Below are 25,135 nucleotides of genomic sequence, written 5' to 3' on the forward strand. Positions count from 1 at the left end.
TTGTAAATCACAGTGTTTCTTTTCTCCAGATGCACCAATTTAATTTGTAATCACAAGACACTGCCTGGTTTTAATGAATGTACAACATATGGATTTGTTCATTTTGCTGCCTTTATGAGTAGAATTACCAAGAGTGGGCATAGATCTTGAAAACTAAAAAAAAAATCTTTTGGGAGATTAAACATTTTTAGAGATAATCATTCCTATGACTCATCTGAGTTGGACTATATGTGCAACTAAATTGTATCTTGTCTATAGTTTGGGCAATTCTGATAACTGGCCACCACGATCTGAGCCTTTGCTTGTACATTTTATTTGGCTATATGTTAAGATCAAACCAAGTATCACAAACTATCTTCAAGGCAACATGATTAGAATAATTGCCATTCTAGGTCACTGTGATTCATGCTGATTAAATTTTACCAAATTTTAGGGCTTTACAATGATTCTGCTACCAAAAACCAGGCATGAATTTACAACAGACAAAAGTGGAATCTAGCTGTTTTCTTTAAAGAGAGCATTGAATCATCACATCATTAAGGTCAGCCTAGCATAGACATAGCCCTGACATGCATGTTGAAATGATAGTTCACTGTTGGCTTGTGCCCTATAGTGTTGATGCCTTGTTTATCTTTTATAGGATGTAGCACAGAACTGGGTCTACAAGGAATGATTCTGATAAATTGTTACCCTGTATGAATTCAAGTGAGAAGAGGGGGAAAAGGGCTATCAGATCAGAAAGATCACCATAGAAGAATTTAAATTCAAGTTGGGAAGGTTTTTTTGGGATCATATTCTGTTTTTACTCAAGAAACTTGAACTGGTGTAGCCAAAGAAATTCTGCTTACAATGATACTCATTATCCAAGAACTGAGACCCAGCACAACTACAGATTGATGAGTCTGTTTTGTTTTCTTTTTGTAGAAAAAAATATCAACCAGAATTTGGGCCTCATTTAGTTAAATTTTATTAATCTAAAAGAGTAACTCACTTAGGATGAATTAGCATCTGCTGGAAGGGGCCATTACTATGTCTTCCTAGAACTTTTCCATTTAGAAATTTTACTCAGGAAAAATTTAAGCCACCCTGAGGAATTAGTAGCTCATTTTAATATTATTAAGTATAAAGACTCCATAGTCATGGGAGATTACAGGTGAGATGTCAATCTAGCCTTATGATCCTACCCTTGTTGTTAGAGAGGAAAAGCATTCATTAGGAATGTTGGAGATTATGAAACACTTTCTATTTCCAAGTTGTTGGGTTTGAATTTTGGGGGTTCCATTGTGGGCCTTGAACGAAGGCTCTTTTGTTCCAGGGTAGTACTCTACCATTTCGTTTTTGAGTGATTAATTGCAGATAAGAGTCTCCCAGGGACTTTTTTGCCCAAGTTGGCTTTGAACCATGATCCTCAGATCTACACCTCCTGAGTAGCTAGGTTGACAGACATGAGCAACCGGCATCCAACTTACTTCTAAGTTTTGATTAAAGTATTCTGCGGTCTCTGATATGTGACTTGTTATTCAACTTTCCACACCTGAGAAGAAAATGCCTAAGAAATGTGTTGAGATAAATCATCTTTAAGAAAGGAAAGGTTTGTCTAGCCCATAGTATTGGAAGTTTCCATCTAAGGTCAGATAGTCCTGTTTCTTTTGGAGACCTGTGGTGAATCAGGTCATCATAGTTGGGAGCATGTGGGGAATAGAGCTGTTCACTTCAGATAGTACAGAAGAGAGGAAGAGGAAGAGATATGTTCTTACTATTCCCTTCAGAAGAATATCCCCAATTATCTAGAGCTGTCACTAACTCCTACCTTTGAAAGTTTTTTTTGTTTGTTTAACCACCTGTCAACCTGGAAGCCAAGTTTTTAGCACTTGAGCCTCTGGGGGGGGGGTCATTCTAAATACAAACTATAACAATGGAAATTTAGTTACTCATCACATCTCCTCTCAATAAGACTTCTGAATTTCAGAACAGATGGTAGCAACACAAATGATGTATCAGTCATTCTGTGAATGCTTATCTGCCTCTCCCATGAGTTTGTGAGTTACACAAGGGCAAGGGACTTGTCTGCTGTGTTCATAGGAATTCCATGTGCCCAGTGCACACAGTGTGGCAGAGTTGATGTTTAATAACTACTTTGTGAAAGTCAAGGGTGATAAATGCTACTCCTTTGTAGTTTCTCCAAGCATTGTGTCTTCAATATTTTTCTTTTGTCTGTGACAAAGCAGGTCTTTTTTTTTTCTTCTTTTGGTCTTTGTGATAACACCTTTTTGTGAGTGGATAGATATAAATACCTTTTGGTTACTTAAGCCTGTGAACATGAGTAAAAAAATTTTGCAGGACAATGGTGGTATCTGTAGTAAGTCATATGAACAATGTAACTCATGCTACCAAAAAGAAAAAAGCCTCTTCAGTCTGTAGGGTTTGAAAAAAATCAACATTCTACTTTGATTCCTCCTAGTCTAAACTAGAACAAGCGCTGAGTAATTTAATGTATCGGCACACTCTGGAGTCCAGAGGCCCATTTGTAAATGTTTACCAAGAGCAGATCTCCTGTTCTCCGTAGAGAAAACTAAGTGAAAAATTAATCTTTTTTTACTTCAATAACCAAGTTTATTCTTACAGCTGCTTCCTGTATCTATCCTTAAAATTAAGCAAAATAGTAATAACATTAATAGCTGATTTTATATTGCATATATCATTTACATACAACTGATGATTAGGCTCGTCCAGAATCCAGAATGTAATATCTTAATTGCATTCCTAACACGTGAATGAGAGTAAGTTTACATCTCAAAATGTGTTTTTTTGAAAACAAAATTATTAAACATAATTTTTTCCCAGATTAGATAATTTCAGCCTGTGTTGTTCTGTTCAACATAGAACAATGATGAAAAGACCAGCATGACACAGGTTGCCTGAATGTGCTTGGTGTGCAGCTGAGAAATGTACCTCCATTGTCTCTGATCCCTTCAACCTCTGGAGGTGATTATTTTCATCCCTCTTCTATAGCTGAGCTGTTTCATTCTTTATGTACTCAATAAGGTTTAAGGTAAAGACAAAAGTCAAACAATTTATAGAGCTAAAGTTTGACCTTGGTCTGCCTGAGGGCAAAGCACCAAAAATCTTTCTATTGAACACCATTACCTCCCCCAAAGTCTCCCTCAACAGATGTACCAGGTATGGGAAGTGGTAATAGTTTACTTTTGAGAGAGTAATTTAAGTTACTCTTGGTTGAACCTTGGGAGTATTTTATGTCCGTGCAGCACTGACCAAAGTGTAGTCCTAATGAAAAGCTAACTGTCTTGGCAATAGATCTGATTGATAATTCATGGCCACCCTTTTGAATAAAAGTGGCATAAAGGCAAGGCATCAGGGATGTTTGTCTGTAATTCTAGCTACTCTGGAAACTGAAATCTGTATGATTGTCATTCCAGGCTGGTCTGGGGAAAAAAAAGTAGAAGCCTCCATCTCAATCAATAGATGAGCATAGTGTTACAATCTTTTTGTCCCAGTTCTGCAGAAGGCTAAGATCTATAAGGATTATAGATCCTTATAAGTTTTGTACCTATTACTACAGAACCTGGAAAATATTGAGCTAATTTATATGGGATATACAGTAAGATAACTTGTTTGATAATAGTATATGAATACACTTGTGTTTATATATATATATATATACATACATACATACTTACATATATGTATACCTACATACTTACATACGCATATGTATTGATGTCATGATTATTGCATGCATTATATTAGTAGAAGAGAGAAGGTAGAGGCAGAGAAACAAGTTGAATAATGCTAGAAAATGAAAAGTATAAATAATAAACGAAAGAAAGGGATAAACAACTGAGAGTTACTTTCATTTAACTAATGGAAGAGAAGCAGAATAAGTGTGACAAGAGAGACACAAATGAAGTGTAAGATGAGGCAGGTAATTAGCTCCATAAAGTGTTCATCGGTAATGAATGATGTAGAGGAATGAGAAAGTGGATCCCAAACTGTGCTTAGATGGCTCTCACTTGTAATCCTGCCTACTTAAGATGCAGAAATAGAGAAGAGCCCAGTTCCAGACCAACTAAGGCAAAATGTTCTTAGATTTCTTCTCAACAAATAGCTGGATGTTGTGGCATATGTCTGTCATTGAACCTTTTTGAGGAGGTTCAAATGGGTGATCATGTTCCAGGTGCTTATTGAGGCACAAGCACATATTTAGGGCAGGAGATGAGGTTGAAGGGTAGAGCTTTGGTTTACCAACTATGAGGCCTTGTTTAAAGCTCAATACGGCCAAAAATGAAAACATGGCACAAAGCTTGGAGAAAAGATGTCCTTGGAGAGAAGAGGAGAGTAATGTGCAGTTTGTCAAAAGCAAGTAAAAATTAGAAGAGCTTAGATTGCACTGGAGTTATGGGGAGTCATGAGAGACTCAAGACAAGAGAAAAAATGAAGTTACATGATCTGTTTGCATGTTACCATATGGACATGAGCTGGTATATATTAGGTGCTCAATAAACAAGTCTGAAATCTTCTGAAAAGTAGGAAAATTATTTCATTTAAAAGTCACCAAACTGATAGACTTTGATTTCTAAGTGGGGAAACATTTTTTTTCTTGAAAAATAAATGCTATTATTAAAACAATAACAGCATATGATCCAATTTTAAATAGGGTGTGTGCGTCTGTATCTGTGTTTAAACTGTAATTCTTACGGCAGTCATATAATTATAATAATTTTTGTATATTCCCTTCCAGCCCTGTACTCATAGGCAGTCATATTTTTACATAATTGCAACCACAATATGCAGATAATTTACATCCTGGTTTTTAATTTAGTTCAGGGGAAGTTTAGCTACAGTTATTTGAGAGTAAAAAATAATAAATTTTGGATATAAATATTCAGTTAGAAACAAAGGGAGGTTTTGTTCTCTAATCTTTCCATAGAGAAGAAGAAGCGAGAAGGAAGGCAGTGAAGTTATTTGACAAATCCTGCTCATTCTTGTGGGGGAAAGAGACACTTTCAAACTTATGAAACTGAGGAAAATATTATATCTGGAAGTACTGGTAGATTTTGCAATATTTTTCTTTTTTAAAAAATTTATTTGTTTTTGTGTCTGGGAAGGTGGCTCAGTGGTAGAGTGCTTGCCTTGCATGCATGAGGCCCTGGGTTCGATTCTTCGGCACCACATAAGCAAAAAGAAAAAAGCTGGAAGTGGTGCTTTGGCTCAAGTGGTAGAGCGCTAGCCTTGAGCTGAAGAGCTGAGGGACAGCGCCCAGGCCCAGAGTTCAGGCTCCATGACCAGACCCCCCCAAAAAACATTTATTTTTTAAATAAGTTTTTTATTGTGAGAATACTGTACAGAGGAGGGGTTACAGGTAGATGAGCAAGGTAATGAGTATATTTCTTATCAAGCATTGTTTCCTCTTTTTTCCTCCTACCATCCTTTCCCTCCCATCTGTATACCTATACGTACTCCCCACCCCCACTGCCTAAACTGTAAAGTTCATTTTTCGACATAGCATGTTGTACATCTCATTTTCAACATAGTGTCTTGTACATCTCATTGCAATGGGTCAACCTGTATCCCTGTTTAAACAATTTATTATTTCCCTTCCCCACCCCAAATTATACCAACATCAAATACAGTGAAAACAGGGGTTATATACCATGGTGTAGGTACATACAAAGCAACAAAAAAAAATCACATGTTATCTTATAAATATGTTAGAAGCAATAGCAAGAAAGAAAACACCACTTGTGTCCTTATCTTGGGGTTCATTTCACTTAACATCATCTTATCTGACTTTTTCTGCTTGTCCCAGACATATACTAGTTATAGGAAATAAGGGAAACCATGGGACCTGTTTCTTTGGTCCTGGCTTACTTCACTGAATATAATTTTTTCCAAGTCTTTCCATTTCCTAACAAACTTGATAAATCTTAGTGCTTTCTGTTGAATTGTTTTGACTTGTAAATATCTATTTTGTAATGAAGTGTTACTATTATTAATTTATATTTATAAGATGACAACATGTAAATTGTGTGTGTGCGTGCGTGTATGTATGTGTGTGAGACTGTAGTAGACTTGAACTCAGGGCCTCATGTTCTTGCTTAGCTTTTTTATTCAGTGCTGATATTCTACCACTTGAGCCACACCTCTACTTCTGGCTCCTTTTGCTGGTTAATTGGAGAAAAGAATGTCTACAATTTGTATGCCCAGGATAGCTTTGAACCACAATCCTCAGATCTCAGCCTTCTGAATAACTTGGATTATAGACTGAGACACAAGTTCCTGGTAAAACCAACATTTGAAAACTCCCATTTGATCCTTGCCTGAGGGATAGAAATATGTTAGATGAATACAATGTAAGAAGATGATGGTGACATAATTCAGTTTCAGTAATGGTATGGATTTCCAGCTAGAATGGCTCAGCAAAGGCAGTCCTGTTGATGTGATGTCTAAAAATCATGGAAGTTACTTCTCTGAATAAATTTTGCCTATGATTCATGAGTCTTATGAAGTTTATAACTTTTTTCCTGAGGCATCCCTTCACAAGTTTGATAATTTCCATAATACTCCTAAATTTTAAAAGCTCTGGATCTGCAGCTAAAGGCAGCTGCACAGATGAAAAAACGCAGACAGACTTGTTACTCTCCAGTCAGTATTTTTTATTAACATATTTGGAAAAATAGGCTCCCTGCAACTGGACTGCTAAAGGTGGTCCCAATAAAGATAAAGAGGTGATTCATTAGTTGATTGGTTTTTAATTTATGTTTTGAATTGATAAAGCAATATCTCTGACTATAGAATTATTTAAGGTAATTTTTAGTCTTTACCAGTACCTATAACTTTGACTTCTGGCAGTGAAAATGGATGGCAGAAGGTCACAGAACCAGATGTAAGAAAATCAATCTGCTGTTTAAATCAAAGGCTCCAGGGTTCTTCTTCCTAAATAAATATAGATCTGATCCATGTCCATATTTTCTGTCTAACCAAAGAGACAGCATCTGTACATCTTAGTAAGTCACATAAACTATGTGGCCAGAGGCACAGAGCTTCACAAAATTTTAGTAATTGATTTCTAGTTAGTCAAATTTTAGTCAGGTGTCCAGACTTTTATGTTTTCTATTTTCTTAATGCTTCAAAGGAAGATGATAAGTGAGGAATGAGACACATCTTGATTACAGTTGGTGAATGAAGGCCTGCATTCCAGAGGTAGAGAATATAGAATCCGAAGCAGGTTTCAAAGAAAAGAGTATTGTATTAATAATTCAGAATAAAAATTTAAATATCTATTATGTACCAATTCTCTTCTAGCTATTTTACAAGTTGTTTTGCAGCTTTTGCTCAAAGACCATCTCTGAGTTTCTGGCTGCTATTACTTTCAGCATTTTGTAAGTAAAATCATGGCCATCACACAGCTGGCTTGACATCCCCAAAGTCTGTGCATATAGCACAAAGCAATGTGCTTCAACCACTACAAGAATTAAAGTAGGCACTAAGAAAGGGCAGAATCAAGATTCATTTTAACTTAGTATTACTTTGTACTGGTATTGTCTTGGGGGTCTTGGGTACTTTTTTTAACACCATAAAAAATGGAAAAGTAAGAGTGAAAAACAAAGTTTATTTGGAAGAGAATATAGTACTAGGGAAGTTCAGGAAAGCCTTTTAGCTGCTAGCAGATGGGTATAACTCAGATTCCTGGCTGGGAAAGCAATCTATGAAATAAGAGGAGAGGAGAAGGAAGAAAAAAAGAGGAAGTGGCAAAGGAGAAGGAGGAGGAGAAGGAGGAAGAGAAGGAGAAAAAGGAGGAAGAGGGCAGAGTGGTGGAAGGGGAAGAGGATAAGTGAAAAGTAGAGGAGAAGGAGGAGGAGGATGAAGACAAGGAGGAGGACAAGGATGAGAATGAGGAAGAGAGAGAAGAGAATGCAAACTTCTCAGTGCAAGAGAGGAAGAACAGCACCTGGAAATTGGTAGCCTGGTTATAGTGTTTACAGGGTCTCATAGCATTTTGGATGAGTTTCAGCTGTTCTGGCATCTGGCTGGACCCTTGTCTATCTCAGCCCAAGAAACGAGGTATCTGTCTCCTGCATGGGTCTGCCCCAAGGACATCAGGGACCTTGCTTTCTTCCAGGTCACAATCTCTGTCATCTAGGCTCCTTAGGGAAAGGAAGGGTCTTCATTTTCACAGAGACACTGTTTTCTATTTCCCAGGGTCTTCAGTTAAGAGAAAGAGGAGTGATCTCTACTAGGCTGTTGTCTCTTCCTCTCTCCCTGGTCTTTCTCTGTCTACCTCTCCCCCAGTATCCTAAGGAATGAAATATCTCTTTCACAAGAGCAAATACTTCCTGAGACAAAGTATATATACTGAAGAGTCACTGAAACCACAGGAGTGAAGGGAACGCTACACGTGAAGGAAGGGAGCGCCACTGAGGAACTCCACAAAGTTTACAGAAAAACCCAGCCTTTGACACACTATTTGCCCAAGTACATTGAGTCTTCCTAGTGCAGTGTGTACAAAGCACAATTGCTGTACATGAAGGAAGAGAGAATGCTGAAAGGAGCAAAGTGCAGAGGAGGACCTCCAATTTTGACATATGAATATTTTAATGGCCCTTGTTTGCACATGTGGAGGGAAGACTCATCTAAGCAGTATAGAAAGGTCTAACAATACTTCAGCTTCTACCTACTACATCTGAAGATACAAATTCAGTCAAGTTAACTGCCTGCAATGGATAATAAGCATTGGCTTCTAGAATATAGAAACATCCTGAATCTCTACAACTTAACTGAATCTGAGGGACCACTTTGGAGATGGGGAAACAGGAAAGAAAAAAAATAAAGGGTGAATAAGTTTTAAATATATTGCAGGTGTATATGAAAACTGAATAAAGAACCTCAATGAAGGTTGTTACTCAATAGGATGAAGAGAATGGAAGAGAGATAAACTCTGTGAGGATGAGGATTAGGCTAACAAGATAGATTATGTGCTGCAGTGAAAATACAATAATGAAAAATGCTGAAATTATTTTAGGAACGGGTAAAGGGACGTGATAGAGAGGACTGAGATTTATTAGAATACATTGTAAACATGTGTGGAAATGTAATAATGAAATTCCCCTGTGTAACAAATGTAAACTAATGAAAAAAAGTGAGCAGTGTTTTAGGGCCTGGAAAAGAATATTACTATGCATGACATAAGTGGCATTAAAGTTCCATAAGGAAATGTAGAGAAAATAAGCAAGAAAACATTTCAATAGAGTTTCCAACAACTATCCCAAATTGGTTAAAAGATCAAAACCTTTAGAGATTGTAGTAACTTAGCAAAGTCCAATCAAGACAAACACAAAGCAGCCAAAATAAAACAGCAAAATAAAACAAACCTAAAAGCATCATATGTATGATGACTAATTTTTAATTTGAGAGAATTGATTACAGAATAGTGAGGACATTTTGAAGGGCTGGTGGGAGCAAAAATAAGCCATCCCTACATTAACACAGAATTCTAAATGCAGGTAAAATTCCTTCAAGTCAAATGTGGAGGACACCTCTATATAACTTAAAACTTCATTGCTTTGTTTATGGCAGCAGACATACTCTAAAAACTATGCTGAAGCAACTTCTCTAGGCTGAAGGGCATAATAATAGCATCTGATATTTATGCAAAGGCATAAATAGTTAGCGGTAGATAGGTGTCTTTTCTTATTAAATTCCCTTAGATTATATGCATCTATTGAAAACAAATATTTAACAGAAACTATAACTATATCTATCTATATGAGATAAGACTTACTAAAAGTGAGAAAGTTTAAAAAGTCTCCAATCTATATGAAATAGTGCAATGTTAAGTATAAGCAAACTGGATACTTTTGATTTTTCAGTCTTCCTAAGAATAACTTCCTAAAATTGAGGCAGATGTACAATTTAATGAGCTAATGAATTTAGATGAAATGCTTTTAAAAGTTATTTTGATATATATATAAAGGAAAGAAGAAAAAGAGGCACAAAAGCTAAGGGGTAGATGCATATGCAACCAGTTTGATACTATAGTAAGTATAAATGGTCAGCTTTTCTACTAGTCAAGGAATAGCAATAAAGATTATGAAAGCAAGGTACAATTATATTGTATTTAAAGAGAAGTACCTTAAATATTAAAATAAATAAGTTTAAATCAACTTGATAAATGATTATACTATTCAAATAATAACTAGATGTAAAATGGCTAAGTTTCATTAGATAAACTAGATTTGAAGTTAAAGGTTATTCATTATGAGATGTAGTTAAAAGTTAACAGCAGAATTTAGGTGTTAGATATATACTGCTCACTCTAGATAGATTTCTTATCACACTTTTATAAATGTGAATGTTTTATAAAATATTGGCAAAACTTAATTTTAATCTGTATTTTTAAAAGTTACAGTACTGAGAAACAAACAAGAGGTCATGTGGTAAATGTAAAGAAGACTCAAATCAAGATTAAAATTGAGTTCAGGTCTCAATTATTCTATAAACCACTGCAGCAACCTGAAGTATGAGAGAAGTATCTTAATTTTCTTGTAAAATGAGACACTCTTTTGAGCAGTTAAGTATGTTTTCATAATTTTTAGATGTTATATTCCATCTTTTTTGCAATTTTTTATTGTGATTAAATATATTTCACAAATTTCACAGTATCGTGGGATAGTGATACTTAATTCAAGTCACAAACACATTCTAACCTTCAAATAGTCTTTATCGTGGTCTATAAACTTTATGAGTTCTATGAGCTTTGACAATGCAGTTATCTCTTCCACATCAGGTGATATGTACATTTCTTTCCTTTTGCTTAGTGTCAGCTGTTCCCTCTTTCCTTCTGTTCCCTCTGTTCCCTACATATTCCATCTTGCAAGCATTAGAAAAAAACTAAACATCACTCAATACCCCTAAGTGTCTCATCTTGCAAGCATAGGTGAAGACATGTTAATTTACTGGATAGTTTTTAGCCTATATTTCATAACTCAGGAAAAATTGAAGTATGGTACAAGATTTATTACTTAGTCTTTATAATTACAATGATCTTACCTTTATATCAACAAGTAATTTAGTGGTGTTAGTCTCTGGTTAGTTTAAAATAGGAAGGTTAAAAATACTAAACATTCCAAATTCTATATGAAAATATAAATGCTCAAAGTGACAATGAATAAGTGCTTATTTGCTATCAACTTTGTGCAATGAAATAATCTTTTTTTACAACTGCTTTAAAGCTTAACATGTGAAGTGTACACATTTTAAAATATAAAATTTCCATTTACTAGTCACTCAGTATTTTTATTACCAGACTATATATTCTTTACATAATATTTTAAAAACATGAAAAAAATCACATTTTCACAAATTCAGGTTGGTACAAATCTCATTATATTTTGGTTTTTTTTTTGGTCGGTCGTGGGGCTGAACTCTGGGCTTGGGCGCTGTCCCTGCGCTCTTCAGCTCAAGGCAAGTGCTCTACTGCTTGAACCACAAGCACCACTTCTGGTTTTCTAGTGGTTTATTGGAGATAAGAGTTTCACAGACTTTCCTTCCCCAGGCTGGCTTTGAACCACGATCCTCAGATCTCAGCTTCCTGAGTAGCTAGGATTACAGAAGTGAGCCACCCGCACCCGGTTAATATTTTGATTTTATTATTTTAATTCACTAGCATATTATGCTTCATTTATTTAGAAAGTAAAATCAGTATATATACATATATATACATGAGCTCAATGGCATTTGAATCATAAAAGGTTGCTTATTATTATACGTTTTTTAGTTTTTAAAGATGCCGTGCAGAGGAGTTCAGTTACATGAGTAAGGGAGTGAGTACATTTCTTGTCAAATATTGTCACCCCCTCCTCTGTATTTTTATGCATTTTAAATGAGCATACCCAATTCAAAAATTGCTCCAAAACTCATCACTTCCTTTAATTTGCAAGGGTGCTGAACTATAATTACTGGCCTCATCTTTAGCATGTATCTAAAACCATTATCAAATAATCCATTACTTACTCTTGTTACATCAGACCTTTTCTAATCAATGGATTCTTTTATTTATTTACAACCATCATCTTATTTTGTATGTGCTATAAAAGGATTTTGCTTATTTATTTGTATCTTTTAATTTTTCCTTTGGAAAATTTTTATTTATTTATTTATTTATTTAAATTAGACCATGTTTGGTCATATAGTCTATAAATAAGATGAGCTTACAGTATTTGGTTCCAAAATAGAGTCAATGTTAATTTTGCCCAGGCTCGCCTCAAATACCTGAAGCCATAGTCTTCTAAGCTTCTTGTTTAGGTTGTTGTTCTGTGTTCCCTTTAATGTTTTGTTTTTTTTCTTTCTTGCTATTGTTTTTAATGTATTTATAATGTGCTTTGAGATTTTTTTTTTGTTTCTTCGGTATGTTCCTCTCCCATGGTAAAACCCCTGTTTTCACTGTATTTGATTCTGGTGCCCTACATCTTGTATATACATTTTTCTAATTTGGGGAGAGTAAGAGAAAAAACAAAATGCTTACATAGGGATACAGGTTGACCCATTGTAACAATGAGATGTACAAGACACTATGTTGAAAATGAACTTTACAACTTCGGCATTGGTGGGGGGTAGTTGAGGAGGTGGGGAAGGAAGGGTTTGTAAGGGAAAAACAAAGGAGGAGGCAACAAGTCTTGATAGGTAATGCACTCATTACCTTACTCATGTAACTGCAACCTCTCTGTACAGTATTTTTACAATAAAAACATCATACCTTTAAAAATATACAGGATTCTGTAAAGACATTGGACTTGTAGTTTAAAAGAAAAAATGTAACTACAAATCTTGTCTTCTAATGAGAACAATGTTTAACCTGCAATTATTAAATTAATAAGTTTGAAAAGTTTACAAGGTAGAGTTGGAGAAAAGGGATGTCAGAGTCTTTTATAACTACATTTTGTAGTTTCACAGTTAAGCTTAGATATCTGATGCTTATGGTATGACTAAAGGAGGGATCTAGTATCTTTCCACAGGTTGGCAGATTTACTCTTTAGACAAAAATAATTCAGTTTATACCTGGAAGAATAAGGAGAGTTGGTGATAGCATTCCACTGGCAATTATTTAAGTCAAAAATTACCTTGTTAGATTTTATATCGTTATATTCTATCAAACCCTTGGTTAGTATCATATTGAATTTTCACTTGCAAAGACACCTGCAGACCCAGTGTGAGATGCATTAGGACATGTCTGTGGTGAGTTGGAGATAGTACCCAGGTATCATGTTGGACAGAAAGTCCACAAATCTGTTCATTCAAGCTTATTCTTTCCTTATTAGGAGAAAACTGGTGATGAGGGCAGCAGCCTCTTCCTACAGCACAGAAAGAAACCCATATCTTATATTGTAGGGATGGTATTCAACAGAGAAAGTCACCAATGGCTACAGTCATGGAAATTCTCATGTAAGTACCTTTCATAAGTTGTTCATTGGAACAGAGCTGTACAGATGGGTTACAGTTACATACGTAAGGTAGTGAGTACATTTCCTGTCAAACATTTTTACACCCTCTCTCATTTTTCTCTCACTTTCCCTCCGCTACCAAGGAAGGTTCTAAACACTTGTGTTTCAAAAGCATTTAAGTCATCACAATATCAGAGATAAATGGTTTATATCCATCAAAGAAAATAATACAGAGGATTTTGCTAAAAAGAGCAGCGTGAGCTGGGTACTGGTGGCTCATACCTGTAATCTTATCTACTCAGGATGCTGAGATCTGAGGATCATGGTTCAAAGCCAGCCCAGGCAAGTAAGTCCATGAGATTCCTATCTTCAACTGACCACCAAAAAAGCTGAAAGTGAAGATGTGGCTAGAGTAGGAGAATGGTAGTGCTGAGGAGGGCAGGGAGTGGGAGTGGGAAGCTCAGGGACAACAACTAGGCCCTGAGTTAAAGCCCCAAGACCACCACCAAACAAACAAGTAGTAACATGGATAGGAAATTTGTTCTGTTTCCTTTGTTCAGAAACTACTCTATAACATTTCTATCACATGTCTGATAATCACCCACGTATCTACCTTTGTGTGTGTGTATGTGTGTGTGCGTGCATGCATGCATGTGTGTGTGTGTGTGTGTGTGTGTGTGTGTGTGTGTGTGTGTTGGTACTGGGGCTTGAACTCAGGATCTTGTACTCTTGTCATTTTCTGCTGAAGGGTGGTGCTCTACCATTGAAGTATACTTCCATTTCTTTTGTTTTTTGCTTGTTGTTGTTGATTTGTACAAAGAATCTCTCAGATTTGTTTCTGTCTATGTTGGCTTCAAACTAAGATTTTTAAATCTGAGCCTTCTGAACATCTAGAATTATAATGAGCCATTGGCACCCAGAATATCTACCTATCTGGGTAGTCAGACCTATATCATTCCTACATTTATCTACTTATCTGTTTATTTATCTTTGCTAGTTTGAAATTGTCCTGAACTATTTTCCTCTTCAGACATGGCATTAAGTTACAGCAAAATGACATTTGCATTGAATTATATCTTAATAGATTGGTCCTTTTTCAGTTTGTTGTTTTACTAATGAGCCTGATAATGAGAATGATGTGATTTCATAAAAATGTAAACTTTGAAATGTAACATAATTATATTATGAACTTAATAAAATTGTGACAATGTCTCTTGATACAACAAAGCACGTGAATGTAAAACTTTTGAAAATTTGAAATCTAAGGAGACAGCGATACTCACATTGGTCCATATAGTAGAATCTACAAACATGCATATTTGAAAGAGCTGAATCTCATGTGACCAGTTCATCGTTACTCAAGAAACAGAAGGCAAATTCAATTACAATACGCAACACACATATGTGACAACTTCGTGATGTAACTTGAAGAGAGGCAGTAGATGGACGGGAGAACAATGGAAGACTGACATTGACCAACATATACTGTATTCATAAAATGACTTGTTGAATTTGAAACCCCTATGTAGAACTAAGAGAAATGACTAACAAATGAAATAAATATTTGCAGTGCAGGGGCGGGGAGGGTAAAATAGTGCTTTATTTTTTGAGTACTGTAAATCAGAGTAACATGTGAGAACATAACACCAAATGTCCAAACCAACATCCATCCATCCAGATAATCTGACTGTGGGAATGCCGGATGATCCACACCTCAAGATGAACAACACTTGATTTCAAATGTAGCCCAGATCATGACATACAGCATGGTGATAGTTCATTTTATCTTTAAACAAACTTACTATATTTTTTCTTCTTTTTCATCCTGCCATTCTAACTTTCTTTCCTTCCCTATATTTTTAAAACTAGAGTCTACATTTATCATATGCCTTTTGTTTCAATTCATCCTGTCATTTGACGATCTTACATTAATTATGTTTGAACTTGGATGTTGAAGAGTGTGAGTTGAACTGTTTTTAGATCTGTGAAGATGAAGTGCTAGATTTTTCTTGCCACAGGTGCCTCAGTCCAGAGAGCCTGTCTCTGCTTCAAGGTTTTCCTCTTCTTGTGCTGAAATACAGTCATGGATGGAGTCACTTGGGGTGAGAAAATAGTCAGTGGAATTGTGAGCTGTCTAATTGAAGAAAGGTATGAATACCTTGCTTTGGAGCTGCCAAGCTTTAATTGAGGAACTGTATATCTAAGATAGTGTCCGTGCAGGTTAAGAAACAGAACAATTTCCAGGGTTGTCGATGTTAGCCAACTGACTAACTGTGCCTGTAGGAAGAGGTACTTAAATCCTATCCCCAAAGAGTCTTATTTACTTCAAAGAACCAGAACCTCCCACCCTTTCTTGAATATTAGTTGTGCATTGTCTCAGAAACATCTGGAACAGCACACATTATTAGAAAGACTCATAGTGTAGTGGTGAGTTATTTATTGCTCCTTCTTTTCAATATCTCTAATATATAAAGACATTTTGAAGTAAAAACAGATTGCCTCAAAAGCCATTTCAAAATGGCTCTTCACTGAGCAAAGTGAACCCATTCTCCTAGACAGAGTCAATTTTGTGTGGAACAAAAGCTGAACAACTGTGAGTGTCAGAGACCAGCTTCTGTTGTTATCCTTCTCTAGAGACTGTAAAGAAGTTCTGATCTATTGTGAATAGAAGGCCTTCCTCCAGCCTGTTAAATATATTGAGAGACATCATATCCAGACATGATACTTGTTCTCAAGAAAGCTTTAATGTAAACCTTATAGACGAATATTTTTGTACATTTTTACTGTAAAAATGCTGTACAGAGGGGTTACAGTTACATGAGCAAGATAATGAGTACATTTCCTATTGAGCATTGTTATCTACTCCTTTGTTTTCCCCCCACCATCCCTTCCCTCCCACCTCCACAACTCCCCCCAGCAGCCACCCTGCCAAAGTTACAAAGTTCGTTTTCAACATAGTGTTTTGTTGTTACAATGGGTCAACCTGTATTCTTTGCCAATGGGGGACTGAGCAGAAAAGCAGAGGGCTTCTCACAAAGGAAAGGTGACACACAATGTATACATTGCATGATTAGTGCAGTATATGTGCAAAGAACAGCACAGTCCTATTGTGACTATTGTAATAAGTTCTCTATCACCTTAAATGTTCATTTCAACCAAAAGATAATAATAAATTGTACTTAAAAGAGAGTGCTGAATATTTTCTCTTTGCTCTTCTGAACCTGCTCCATCTTATTCTCTAATCTGCTCTGGACCCTTGATGTTTCTCCCTGTGGTCTAGTTGAGGACAGCTCTGACAGAAGGAGAGCTGAGGGCACCAATTCTTTTTCTTGTCCCATTGGATGATGGGCTGTTGGATTCCTTTAAGAAGACTGTGTCTGTTGTATTGTAAGATAGATCTCATTCAGAACCCACCTCTCTGAAGATTCTCGTAAATTTTTCTCTCCTTACACTACTGGCCAAGGAAGGGTAACAGCTTGGATGCTTTTCCAGATTTCAAGGCTTTCACCAACCCAGTCCTTGCTGCATCCTTTATATCCTTTCTTCCTTAAACCCTTCCAGCACCTCTACTATGTGGGCTGATGATAATTTAATGCAGATGTCGATGCATTGCTTTTTTTGTTTTTGTTTTGTTTTGTTTTTGAAATGGACTTGTTGTATAGGCGAAGCTTGCCACAAACTGATAATCAGATCTGATCCTTTTACCTCAGTTTTAAAAGTTCTTGGATTACAGAGAAAATATATGTTCTGCCTGAACCTTTAATGCTGGATATATATTTTTAATTCATTTTTTTTGGCCAGTCTGGGCCTATTACTTAGGGCCTGGGTACTGCCTTTGAGCTTCTTTGTTCATGGCTAGTGCTTTACTACTTGAACATCAGCTCTACTTCTGGCTTTCTTTTTTTCTTTTATCTTTTGGTAGTTGATTAGAGATAAGAATCTCTGGGGATGGCTTTGAACTGCAATCCTCACATCTCAGACTCTAGAGTATCTAGGAATACAGGCATAAGCCTCTGGCACCTGTCAGGCAGAATTTATTTTTTATATTTTTATTTTTAATAGAGTCAACCATTACTTGTTGAAACTGGGTGCCAGTAGATCATGCCTATAACCCTAGCTCCTTAAAAAACTGATAACTAGCCAGGTGATGGTGGCTCACGCCTGTAATCCTAGATACTCAGGAGGCTGAGATCTGAGGATCATGGTTCAAAGCCAGCTGGGGCAGGAAAGTCCGTGAGACTCTTATCTCCAATAAAACCCACAAGAATACTGGAAGTGGCACTGTAGCCCAAGTGGTAGAGTGCGCGCCTTGCATGCTTGAGGCCCTAGATTGGATTCCTCAGCACCAAATAAGCAGAAAAAGCTGCAACTGGCACTGTGGCTCAAGTGGTAGAGCGCGCGCCTTGAGCTGAACAGCTGAGGGACAGCGCCCAGGCCCAGAGTTCAAGCTCCATGACCGACAAAAAAAAGAAAGAAAGAAACTGATATCTGAGGATCATGATTCAAATCCAGCTAGACAGAAATATCAATCTGCAATTATCCAGTTAAAAGCTTAACTGAAAGCATGATTCAAGTGGAAAAACACAATCATGCTCTAATAAGCATTAGCCCTGAGTTCAGTCTTTAGTACTGATTAAAAAAAATTACTGTTGAGTGTGCTTGGTACTAGGGGTTCCATAGGAAATGAATTGTGTGTGTAGTTGCACATACATACACGTGTGCATGCATGCATGCATCCATCCATCCATCCATACATGTGCATGAGATAAGACCTAGACAACCAAAAGTTTATCATTTTGTAAAGACTGACAGAGTTCCTCAAATAACTGCTGGACAAGCAGGTGCTGAGTAGAAGGCTAGTTCTGCCTGAACTTTTAATGCTGGATTATTGGAGTTGCCTCAGTGAGTATGACATTGTTAGTTTAGTGGTGAGGAAAAGATGTGTTTTATTCAAGACTCAGGTAAGGAAAAGGTGTTAAAAAATTGCATAGATCATTCAGTCTATTATTATTACACTCAAGGAACAAGTATGGATTTGTATTTGTTGTTGCATCTTAAATGTAAAGGGTGATTTCTGTATTCATAAAATAGTGGAGTAAAATACTTATCACAGTGGAGCAAAGATCTCTTTATACTCTTGTCTCACTTTTTCATAAATACCTCACTGAAAGCCTGATGTCTATTTAGGTTCAGTGAGATCTAATATCTTTCTCCCTCCTCTCTCTCTCTCCTATATACACATATACACACAATACATACTTTGTTCTTTTGTTTTTAATCTATCAATCTCCTCGAAATACAAAATTATTCTGTACACATTTTAAAATAATATGTATATATATTCTCCTCTCTCTATCTATCATATCTATTTATCTACAGATAGATCTATACACCTGTAGATAGATAGCTATAGAGACAGAGATAATGTTTGGAAAAATGTATGTATAAATCAGGGTTCTGAGGTGAATGTTTTGAAATTCAACTCACACTGACATAAGCAATAGAAATGAATTTGTTTCTATGACTGAAAATTCCATAGGTTCTTTGGCTTTAGGTAGAGAAAAATGTAGAAATTGAGGCTCAGGGGATAGAATCAATATCCTTCTACTCTTTCTTTTTGAGATTCCTCTGCCTTGTTTTCATTTTCTTTTGCTGATGATAGGCAAAATCAGCGTTAGCCTATACTTTCCCTATGACTTGTGAGCCTAGAGCATGAAGCATCTTCTCTAATTCCTATATGGTCCATAATCTGAGAGGCCCAAATTGTTTGAAATCGGTGTCCTTCTCATGACCCTTCTGCCAGGAAGAGTTACTCCTGATTCTCTAGAATTGGCTCTCACACATATTCTGCTTGAGGCTAAGGGAAAGAAAGAAGTGAAATGAGGTAGAGGACAGCTTAGCTATAACTAGGCTAGACCTAGTCATGGAGGTCCTATCCTACTCTTCTTAGACCTCTACCAATTGTGAAATATTCAGTGCTGAGCACTGAAGCCTTGGTGTCTCACTCTCCAAGTAGTTGATGCCACCATACCCAAATCTAGATTCTTGCACGTATCAACCAAATAGCTCAGGGGAGAGAAGGTAAAATCAAATGACTCATTTTACATTCAAAATGCCCACTAGAGTAATTGGGTTGGAAGGTCATATGAGCTAATACATTCCTAGTTGTAGAGAGAGCCCTTCCATCAATATCAAGAAGTGGGCTTGATCCCTTAAAATCAATCCATGGTTCTTTTGCTCTTTGGAGAAGGGCATCTCAGTCTAAAAGAGAGGTGTTAATACTATTTGTATCTCAAAAGGGAAAGGGTGGTATTCTTGATTTTTTTGCTCCTAGGACTCTAAAGAGAGTCTAAAGAGACTCTGAAGAGAGCTAAAGAACTCATGAATATATTGGTCCTAATTCATTTTTATCTAAGAATACAACATCATGAGAGAAAAGCTTGATCTACATTTTCTAGTTACAGCAAACTCAGGGTGAGCCTGCTCACTTCTCTGTTATTAAACTAAGAGACACCTTAAGTGATGTTTATAGGACAGAGACATGAAAAAAAAAAGGCTTTAGAGACCATTTTATTTTCATGAGCCACATAACTGATTTGTGTTATCTTCATAATGAGCCCACTTAGAAAATGTTAATACAAAAATATTAATTAACATATGCTGGTCATGGTGTCAAAATTATGTAAATAGTGACCTGAAGAGAGATGGTTCATATTTGCAGGAGCTGCATTTTAGTATAGGAAGGAAACTATATAAAAATAGAGCAACAAATAACTAAAATAATTACAGATTGTGGGAAGGATCAAAATGAATATAAACAGATTGCAGTAATGGGGGAAAACAGCTTGTTGGGTATATTTCTTTGGAAAGAGCAATAGGGAATGCTTTAGATGTATTTTAGAAGAAATTTTATTCTGAGACCTAATATTTGGAAGGTGAAAGTTTTGAAAAGAGCAAACAGAAGGTTCCTGAAAGTGAGTAGCTTCATTCAGTCTGTGTAAGAGCAAGGCTAACTGGAATAAAGACCTGAAAGAGAGAAAAAAATTCAAGCTCAAGAATGACCATATAGAAGATACCAAGAAACAGATACTAGAAAGGGGTGGGATTGTGTCAGGAGAAAGGAATCGACTAATTCAACTAATGAAGAAAAGAAGGGGGAGAGAATACAGTAAAAAAAAAACCATACACACAATGTGTATCCTACAAAATTAAGAAAGGTGAGGGAAGAGGAGGTTTGGAAGGGATGTTGAGAATGTAGAAAGGGGCGACTTAGATCAAGATGTATTGTCTCCATACAGTGCTTTGTTGAATGGAAACTCCTTTGTTCAACTACTTAAAGATAATTTTTTAAAGGAGACAGTTGAGATAGCATCGTAAAGGACAGTGTAAGGGGTCCAATTTGTTTTCCTTCCTGTTGGAGTGAGTTTTCTATTTCAGGTAAATAGCTATCTTCAACTTAGAGAGTTTTCAAATTCACATGTTGATCTTGCTTCTGGATCTTGAAGCTCACAAAACAAATGAACAAACAAACAAATAAATAAATAACTCCTCATCCTAAACTTGATGTATATGAAACTAAACCAACAACACAGGTTTAATCTCTGTTGTCCAAAATGCTTGGATTAGAAGCATTTCAGATTTTTTATTTCTTTTTCAGATTTTTGAATATTTTCATATCTAGATTGACGTATCCTACAGTTGTGACCTAAATCACAACATGAAATTCATGTATTTGTGTATATGCCTTTAGTGTGTTTGTATTTTGACATACTCAATTTACCTCTTTTAGTATTATATCTATATTGAAAAGGCTTTGATTTTAGAGGCCCCAACTTCCACATACTGTTTATCTTACTTATAATTTCACATACTTGTTAAGTCTCTTGCTGCAGTAGATCATGTAATTGCAATTAATTCCTTCCCTTTCTTGTGAAACAATTGTACTTTCTACCCATTATCCTCTTTGTCCATGTGGTTTGGAAATAAATGCAGTCCTTGGACCTAAATTGAAAGCTATGTGGGAGGAAAAGAAAACTTTAAAGACTATAAAGGAATACTATTCAATGGATAAAAGTCCATCACCAAGTATTCTGACTGATGAAATGCTTGTGTTCAGAATGAGCCTAGAGAAGGGATACATTAAATTACTGGTTTTCATAGTTATAATGTACCATGAGATTTTTTTTTTTGTTGCTTTGTATGTTCCTCCCCCACGGTATAACCCCTATTTTCACTGTATTTGATGTTGGTGCCCTGCATCTTGTATATACTTCTCTAATTTGGGGAGGAGAAGGGAAAAAACAAAATGCTTAAATAAGTACACAGGGTGACCCATTGTTACAATGAGATGTACAAAACACTGTTGAAAAAACAAACTTTACAACTTCAGTGGGGGTGTGGAGGGGTCGGGGGTAGTTGTGGAGGTGGGAGGGAAGGGATGATGGGGGAAAACAAAGAAGGAGGCAATAATGCTCAATAGGAAATGTACTCATTACCTTGCTCACGTAACTGTAACCCTTCTGTACAAGATTTTTTTTTTTTGGGTCCAGTCGTGGGGCCTGAACTCTGGGCCTGGGCACTGTCCCTCAGCTCTTCAGCTCAAGGCTAGCGCTCTACCACTTGAGCCACAGTGCCACTTCTGGCTTTTTTCTTTTTGCTTATGTGGTGCTGAGGAATTGAACCCAGGGCCTCAGGCATGCAAGGCAAGCGCTCTACCACTGAGCCAACTTCCCAGCCCCTGTACAAGATTTTTACAATAAAAATACAAAAAATAAATTACTAAAAATATAAATTACTGTTTTGCCCATGATGTGAATGATATAATAAAATAACCTCATTGAATCAGAGTGGTAAATATAATTTTTTCTCTGGGATGGAAAATCAGTGAAGACAAGGGCTATGTCTCTCCTTTTCACCAATGTAAGCTAAGGGTTAGAGTCTAGAAAATACCAATAATGATTTAGCAAAACAGTGGTGAGAAAGATTACATTCTCCTTCTACAAGTAGTACTTCTACAAATCCAGGAGCCAGTCTCATATTTACTGACCCACTTTGGAAATACTATGCTTAAGAATTATATGTGGATGTTATTTTCCCAGTATTTTTAAATTTTGATTTAGAAATATTAGTCAATATAGAAAATAGAAAGAAGAAACAACTAATTTGCATATAAAATAATTTCCTACAAAAATCTAAAAAGCTTAAAATTGTGCCTATTGTATCTGAAGATTTCATATGGCTTTTAAGATAATATGGATATATATATATACATATATATATATATATATAAACATTGTACTATGGATATCAAATACTTTTTCAAATGGTTAAAGTACAAAATGCTGTGTAATGTAATTGCTTATTATTCTGAGGATATATGAGAAAAATATTACCTGATTTACAAGTGAGTGTGATTTCAAACAAATTGAAGAATAAAAAAGATCCATAAAAGAACTTTTAACTTGTGGCTAACCATAGAGTTTCATGAAAAAAAGAAATATCATTGACATCTTATTGCAGATGAGAGATAATCATATTGCATGGTAGAAAGGGAATCATTTAAAAAAATCTGGAAACCAGATCTTTAGATTCTCTAAGACATATGTACTCAAGGAAAAAAAGAGATTGGAAAAGAGAATGGCAATTGTGGGCATGGGTTGCCATTAGTAGTGTTTGGCAAGTTATCCGGAAGTAGATGAACCTTAGAATGAACCAGCTAGTCTGTAAAAGAAATGAATCAGGAAGAGAAATGGGCCAGAAATTTGGGGTCTCAATATTAGGGAAATGAGTGCTATGAACCCCAAAGAATAAGGAGTTCTGTTGTAAAATTTTATTTTGTAAAATGAATGTAAAAGTATCTTCAGTTTCAGCATCTTGGAAAAGGTCTATGTCTAACAATGCATAAGAGTTTGTATAAATTCAACATCTCTTCCCTTATGTGAAATGTCATTGCAAGAATGTAAATACATGACATGGAAAATGCATTGCCAAGAACGGTGGTGAGTGAACCTTAGAGGGATGAAGCAGATAAGAAATGCCTACATTTGAAGATGTATAGAATTACACACACACAAATGCAATGGAAAGTTGTGTTTTCAATGAAGTTATCAGACTTTCCTGGGGCAAAATTTCTCAGAGGCCACCTACTAATGAGCCTTGCAAATCTCAAAGGAGGAGCTATGGAATGTAGCATTTGTCAGAACATTTACTTCTAAAGCATTATATACCTTTGCCTTACTAATGAAACAAATCTTTAACGATGGCTCTTTCATGGAACAGAGCTTGGGATTTTTTTTGTATACATTTTTTATTGTAAAGATACTGTACAGAGGGGTTACAGTTACATGAGTAAGGTAATAAGGACATTTCCTATTGAGCATTATTACCCCACCTTTGTTTTTTTTCCCTACCATCCTTTCCCTGGCCACCTCTCCAATTCCCGTCTCCCCCCCAACCCCCCCCTGACTTCCCCACCCAAAGCTTTAAAGTTCATTTTCAACATAGAGTCTTGTACATCTCATTGTTACAATGGGTCAACCGATATCCTTATTTCAGCTTTTTGTTATTTCCCTTCTCATCCCCAAATTAGAAAAATCTATAAACAAGGTGCAGGGCACCAGAATCAAATACAGTGAAAATAGGAGTTATACCATGGGGGAAGAACATACAAAAGAAACAAAAAAAAATCACTAGAAGAAACTAGGAAAGGAATTTTTGGATCTAAAATAGACATTGCAGGATGTATAGATATACTACAAGGAAAATTTAAAAATAAATGAAGGAATTATAGCTTTGAATTTCCCACTTGTGTATGTAACTTGCAGTTTAACAAAATGAAGAACAGAAACTAGAACGTGTGTCTTGGTTGGGAGAGGCGCCCATAGGATCAGAGAAGGGGAGGAGACCCATGGAGAGAGGAAGTGTGGGCAAAAACAGTCATAATATTCAATATACATGTGTGAAAATGGAAGCAGGCAATTTGAGGGGATAGGCGGAGTTTGGAGAGATGGGGAGAGTGATGACATTGATTACTTAACAATAACAATCAAATAGGGCACTATTAAAAGAAATACAGGGTGAAAAAGTCAAATGGGGAAACATTTATTTTTATATAACTTAGCTCTTTCCAAATCAGCTCAGTCTTCAATAACAACTATAAACCATGGACAAAATATAAAACTCCTGTCTGAAGGTACTAGGAATGACTCAAGTAAGTGGAGAGAAAAGAATAATGTTACAGGAATGGGAAGGCAGCTCAGTGGTAGAGCGCTTGCCTTGCATACATTAGGCCCTGGGTTTGATTCCTCAGCACCATATAAGCAGAAAAAGCCGGAAGTGGCACTGTGGCTCAAGTGGTAGAGCGCTAGCCTTGAGCTGAAGAGCTGAGGGACAGTGCCCAGGCCCAGAGTTCAGGCCCCACAACTGACCAAAAAAAAAAAAAGAAAAAAAGAAAAAGAAAAAAAAGAATAATGTTACAGATATCAGAATTGTATGTCAAAAACCTTGACAGATTCATGTTAGTACCATGCTGTTCTCAACAACTTCTGAATGCACAAGCCATTTATATACTTATGGCCGTTCCCATGTTACCAAGAACATAATCCCCCTGTCCCATGTCCCTTATCCCATAACAAACTTATGTTCTCTGACTACAGAGGAATTAATCAGAAACCAGTTAC

This window comes from Dipodomys ordii, unplaced genomic scaffold, assembly GCF_000151885.1.
Source record: "Dipodomys ordii isolate 6190 unplaced genomic scaffold, Dord_2.0 Scaffold194, whole genome shotgun sequence".
Lineage (NCBI taxonomy): Eukaryota > Metazoa > Chordata > Mammalia > Rodentia > Heteromyidae > Dipodomys > Dipodomys ordii.